A 7250-nucleotide genomic window follows, 5' to 3' on the forward strand; every position below is an offset into this window, starting at 1 on the left:
GAAACCATCAGGAACCCTTTAGTCTCCAGCGCCACCATTTTCCAGAACTGCAACCTACCTGGAGTCTCCAGAAGTGCAAGGTCTCAGGATCTCAGAGACTTAGGTTAGCTAAAGAATCCTAAAAAATGACCCGCACTTGATAAGAATCACAAGCTGAAGTGTTATAAAAATACATGAAGACTGGGTTTTTATAGGCCTTATAAACAGACAGCTTGAGAGTGACTCCTGAAGGACCAGCACCACATCCTCTTGTACCACTGTTTGAAGAATTTATCTTCCAGAATCTGGCAGTAAGTTTTGGAAGATCATTTTTAGTCCATCTCTGCAAGACAGACATTTCAGGATAAGAGATGGACTAAAAGTGAACTCAAACACCTTACTGCCAGATTCTGGATAAATTCTTCAAACAGTGGTACAAGAGGATGTGGTGCTGGTCCATCAGGAGTCATTCTCAAGCTGTCTGTCTATAAGCCCTATTAAAACCCAGTCTTCATGTATTTTATAACACTTCAGCTTGTGATTCTTATCAAGTGCAGGTCATTTTTTAGGATTCTTTAGCTAACCTAAGTCTCTGAGATCCTGAGACCTTGCACTTCTGGAGACTCCAGGTAGGTTGCAGTTCTGGAAAATGGTGGCGCTGGAGACTAAAGGGTTCCTGATGGTTTCACACTTAATTCTTCACCTTAATTCTTAATTATTTTGCAGTTAACATGTGTCTTTTCTTTTCCACCTGTTTTTGTCTGACCCCGCTGACCCAATGAGCATTTTGCTGTCCCTTGGTCATGCTTTAACTTTGCAATTTCTAGTATTGCATTAGTATTGCGTCCTTCTCATGAGTATTTAATAATTTTTGACTTTTCAGTCTGAGTTAAATCTCTTTTTTGGCTCATTTTGCCTGTAAAAGAAAACTTGCCTAATAATTCTGCACACCTGAATATAAGGCATTTTTCATTTCCAGCCTTCATGAACAATTATATATCACTTATAAATGATTAAAAACAATATTAATAGTAGTTATTAAGATTGATGTGGATTGGAATTGGTAAAATGTGCTTGGGAAAAAAATATGATCAGAAAATCAACTTGCCTAATAATTCTGCACTCCCTGTATATATATATTATATATATTGGGAGAGGTTGTCCATCATGAGAGTGTGCATACAGAGTTTGGATCCAGACAAAGAGTTAAGAATTTGAAGAAGCTCAAATATTCAGTTAAATTTTTTTGTTTGTTTGTTTTTTGGTCACTAAATAATTCCCACCATACTTCCATTTGTGTAATATTTGACATGTGACATTTTAATGAAGTTACTATAATTTAAAAATGTTAAAAGTCAAAATAAGTAGATGTGTCTAAACGTTTCACTGGTAGATCTTCACAGGATCAATAGAATCAGTTGTCACTAAGGATCATGTGTCATTATAACTGAATGTGAAACTAGCTCTGTGTTCAAAGGAATTTTACATAACACCTAATTACTTAACTGAACCTTAAGTTCAATCAGTAGTATTTGTGGAATGAGTGGCACGAGTACAGAAAAACAGTTGTTTGTGCATTTCCAAAGTAATTCCTGTGGTTGAAGTTCATTCCAAGTAATGCTTTTATGTGTAATTATTTTACCTTCCTGGTATCCTTGCATAAGTATTATGCAAAAGTTAATAGGTTGACATGATCATGAGTAGAAATATTAAATATAGCATTGCTTAGACAAGGCTAGTGAGTGATCGCACAAAATCTAAAACTGTATACAGTTGCATGAAAAAGTTTGGGAACCACTTGCAGAATCTGTGAAAATGTGAATAATTTTAACAAAATAAGAGAGATCATACAAAATGGATGTTATTTTTTATTTAGTACTGTCCTGAGTGAGATATTTTGCATAAAAGATGTTTACATATAGTCCACAAGACAAAAAAAAAAATGTATTGTAAAAAGTAAAAAAAAAAACAGTAAAAAAAGCTGTATTTATTAAAATAACCCCATTCAACAGTCTGTGAACCATTGGTTCTTAATACTGTGTGTGGTTACCTGGATGATGTGTTTTTTTGTTTTGTGATGGTTATTCATGAGTCTCTTGTTTGTTCTGAGCAGTTAAACTGAGCTCTGTTCTTCAGAAAAATCCTTCAGGTTCTGCAGATTCTTCAGCTTTCAAGGATTTTTTGCATATTTGAACCCTTTCCAGCAGTGACTGTATGATTTTGAGATCCTTCTTTTCACACTGAGGACAATTGAGGGACTCAAACACAACTATTAAAGGGTTAGTTCACCCAAAAATGAAAATTCTGTCATTTATTACTCACCCTCATGCCGTTCCACACCCGTAAGACCTTCATTAATCTTCAGAACACAAATTAAGATATTTTAGTTGAAATCCGATGGCTCTGTGGGGCCTCCATAGGGAGCAATGGACATTTCCTCTCTCAAGATCCATAAAGGTACTAAAAACATATTTAAGTCGGTTCATGTGAGTACAGTGGTTCAATATTAATATATAAAGCGACGAGAATATTTTTGGAGCGCCAAAAAAACAAAATAACGACTTATTTGGTGATGGCCGATTTCAAAACACTGCTTCAGGAAGCATCGGAGCACAAATGAATCAGTGTATCGAATCATGATTCAGATCGCGTGTCAAACTGCCAACGGCTGAAATCACATGACTTTGGCGCTCCGAACAGCAGATTCGATACACTGATTCATTTGTGCTCCGAAGCTTCCTGAAGCAGTGTTTTGAAATCGGCCATCACTAAATAAGTCGTTATTTTGATTTTTTGGCGCTCCAAAAATATTCTCGTTGCTTTATAATATTAATATTGAACCACTGTACTCACATGAACCGATTTAAATATGTTTTTAGTACCTTTATGGATCTTGAGAGAGGAAATGTCCATTGCTCCCTATGGAGGCCTCACGGAGCCATCGGATTTCAACTAAAATATCTTAATTTGTGTTCCGAAGATTAACGAAGGTCTTAGAGTAGAACGGCATGAGGGTGAGTTATAAATGACAGAATTTTCATTTTTGGGTGAACTAACCCTTTAAAAAAGGTTCAAACATTCACTGATGCTCAAGAAGGAAACACGACGCATTAAGACCCAGGGGGTGAAAACAAACAAGAGACTCATGAACAACCATCACAAGTCAAAAAAACAGTGGTAGATCATCCAGGTAACCACACACAGTATTGAGAACCAAGGTTTCACAAATTTTGAATGGGGTTATTTTAATAAATTCAGCTATTTTTTGTCTTGTGGACTATGTAAACATATTTTAAGTAAAATATCTTACTCAGGACAGTACTAAATAAAAAATAACATGAATTTTGTATGATCTCTCTTATATTGTTAAAATTATTCACATTTTCAGATTCTGCAAGTGGCTCCCATACTTTTTCATGCAACTGTAGCTCATAAAACACATAGCTATGGCTATACTTTTTTCAAAACAGTATGATAATTATATGTATACAGTACTCTGGTGTGGCACACTTGAACCATAGACTTTAATTGTCTCACTTGCTGTTCTGTCTCCATGACAACCACCATTTGAGGGATCTGTGATCTTGGTCTCGGTGGATCTGTGAATGATAAAGAAAGTCTTCGTTCATCAGCTGAAAATTTGATTGTCTCTTATGAACTCAGCAGTGCATTATGCAAATCCATGAATAATGAAAAAACATCACTCAAGGAACCTGGGATGGTAATTGTAGCTCTCTTGTGACAAAACAGACAAACTGATTAAATGCGGGGATCACTGCAGGCCATGGAGAACGAATATGAATATGAAGTCCTGTTCTTCATATATATCATTTGCATTTTGCAAATGTATAGACACTGTAATCTCTGTAAAGCTTTTCCAGTGCCTATAAACAATTCTGCAGTTTTGAAAAACCTTTATTTAAAAAGACAAGTGATTGCAACATAATTATAGTGAGTAACTGAATAGAAATTACACCTCTTATTGGCAGTACTTTCTCCTTGACAACCGTTGTGTAATTTGTCTATGCCCTGGACACATTGTTGCCAACTAATAAACCATGCTCCCTGTTTGAATCGCCATTGTGTAAGCTCTAAATAAGGTTTGCGGTAAGTGTCGGGGTTATGAAATAACATTCATTAGACTGTTACAATACCCAATTGTACATGATTGCTTTGTTGTCCTGGAGAAGCATGGAAATGAAAATCTCCTAATTGCACACTTCAGTATGATGCTTTAATGAGTTATTTGCGCACTTCAATATAACATTGCTGAGAAGATGTAGTTTTTAATGAGCAACCCCAGTCGTTCACCTTCAAGTCTTTCAATCAATTACTTTAAAGTTGCCATGAACCGGAAGTTCACTAGTTTGTCATTGAGTCAGTGCTGCTGATGCAAAGTAGGCCCTTCATTATCAAACACCAAGTAACTAAATTAGGATACAGTTATGAGTAATTCGCAAACTGTTAAACATTAAACTGTTGGTTACTTTAAAACTAACCTTCATCTGGGCGATCACAGGGATATGTGAATATTTGATCTGTTAAAGCCACAATATGTACATTTTTGCCGCTAGAGGTCGCTTATTGAAAACAAAGGTGTAGCTTGATGACGCCTTGATTTCACGAATAATGGAAGATGTCATCTTCACGTCTACAGTCGGGAAAAGAATCAGGATGGGACTCGGGCAGAAATCATGTTCATGGATGAGATTATTAACGTTACTCTAGTATGAAGCAGGGTGCGGCTGAAAGCCGTTGGAGTGGAACGAGGCCACTGGAGTGATTACTAATGAGAGATGAGTGCGACATACGACTCGAGAACAGCGAAACTTTTATTATGCCCCAGTCGCCGCTTCCACTTCTCCTGAGTATTTGGGGTACTTTCCTGTCTAACCAAAAACAAACCTTAAATTAAAGCTGCAAGCAGCGATGAAAGGGCCCTCGCACCCAGGCTCATCACCACCCGTTGGCCTTAGGACCCGTTGAGCGACATGCATGTAAGCAAGTAAATACAGGAGAAATATGGCAAAGTCATTTCAAAGTGCCATTTCGTGGCGTTAATCACATACATTAGCACTTAGCCAAGTGTTGCATGATTTAACGTGCTTTTTTTAACATGTTTGGTACTTCATTGCATATTGAAATGTGTTTCTGGGAGTGAATTACAGTGTAAAGTGTGTACTTTCCTGTTGCCAGCAGGTGGGGCTATGACTAACTGAATATAGAGGGTATGCATCGACGTCACTTTCCCGCCGAAAACGCACTCCCTCAGCTGGACTGAGTGGCAAATGAACCTGCTGCGTAACTGGATTAATAGGAGAAACGGCGAAAACGCGAGTAAAACTAACGAATTACTCTAAAGGTTGGACTCGAAAGTGTTTCTTACAACTTGTCAAATAAACCTAATCCATGGATATTGACATGCAGCCAGGAGTCGTGTTTCCTGACATTTATATGTGCCTGATTTGACGCCGGGGAAATACATAAAGCAAATCTGGCTGTGAATATTTATATAATTACAATATCGGTAGGTTTAAAGATGCTTAATCACTTATATCAATGTTATATCGTCATATTGTCCAGCCCTAAAACATATATAGTTTTATAGTATAGTTTTTGACAGTGTTGTTTATTTAAAAACACCCAATTATGCATAATATAAGATGGAAAATATTTAATTGATGAGTCGTCAACATAATATATAACAATACAATATATAAGGTATGATTTTACCTCAAAATCCAACAATTCGACACAAAATGATAACTGCAAATCCATGTTTCTTTGCCTGGAGTCCAGCTGTTTCTGTGACTTGCAGTGATCCATTTGCTTCTTTTTCTGTTGCTTTCTCTAGTTTTTAAATATATACCTCAGGGTTTGTGTCAAATCTATTTGTACAGTCAGCCGCAAAGCTCTTTCCCGTTTTGAATGTGTTTTGTGTGTTTTTCGTTTTTCACGCTGAAAACCAATGCTGCTGCTCAGTCTTTTGCCACTCAGCGTGCGTAACCGCAGTCCTAACGGTCGACGGTGACGTCACGTGCATACCCTCTATTGGCAAGTAGATGTCTTCAGGACTCTTATCAAACATGTGATGTTTGCGGCAGATCAGACATTGTATGCCCAAGTTACAACAACTTCCTGTTTCATGGCGAAACATCAAATTTTGTCAGGCCGCCACGGACACGCCCTTCAGTGAAAACTCAAGATCTTTGCAATTTAACATTGCGAAGGCCTTTAGATTAGACTGCCCAAATATGATGCTGATCTGATTAAATCTCTAGGTGGAGTTCTTTAAAGTACAACGTCCAGAAATGGCAAAAACTGCAAAAAATTTGCAGGGGGTATTCAGATTTTGCACCCAGGGACTTTTTTGTAGGTATTGGGCTGTTACACATCCGGGTGCGGGTCGGGTCGCGGTTTTTATGTCAAATGGGTCGGGTTGGGTGCAGGCTAAAATAGGTGTTTCTGTCGGATATCAGGTCGGGTGTGCTGTTAATAACGTCTCGGTTACAAAGGTAACCCTCGTTCCCTGAAGGAGGGAACGGAGACGTACGTCGGATGACCGACGAATAGGAATCTCGCTAGAGAGGCCAATCTACTTCGAGTGTAACTAAACGAGCCAATGCACATTGGCATGCAATCATATGCATCAGCTGCTCGCCTCGCAGCGCGGGTATATAATGAGCAGCAGGTGCGTTGCATCTTCAGGTTTTCGCTGAGGAGCCGAACCCAGCAGGTGGCAGCATCAGCAGGACAGCGCCTGTGGCGACGGGACGTACGTCTCCGTTCCCTCCTTCAGGGAACGAGGGTTACCTTTGTAACCGAGACGTTCCCATTCAGTCGGTCACTTCGACGTACGTCGGATGACCGACGAATAGGAATCCCTACCAAAGCACCACAGGAGGTGCCCTCTTCCAGTGCTCTGTTGTGAGCCACCTGAACCCCCTTGCCTAAGGACGGTGGGACCGGGCTCACACAGAGAGGGTCGATCACTGTTGTTCCCAAAACCCACTCAGTGAGACTATAGATACCACTGGGAGCGTAACCTTACGTCAGATAAGGAACGCTGCGGAAGCCATATCCTTCCCCGAAGGAGTTATATGGATAAGTACATATGGACTAACCTTGTAGGTTGTACAACATATGGAAGAACTGGGGTGACTCCAACTTGGTGGGTTCTCCCAGAGGGAAAGACACGGGCTTCGATTAGGAGCAACCGTGGAAAGCCGCATATGGGATCCCCGTAGGGTCACACATATGGAACCCAGCCT

This window comes from Megalobrama amblycephala, linkage group LG9 (assembly GCF_018812025.1).
Source record: "Megalobrama amblycephala isolate DHTTF-2021 linkage group LG9, ASM1881202v1, whole genome shotgun sequence".
Lineage (NCBI taxonomy): Eukaryota > Metazoa > Chordata > Actinopteri > Cypriniformes > Xenocyprididae > Megalobrama > Megalobrama amblycephala.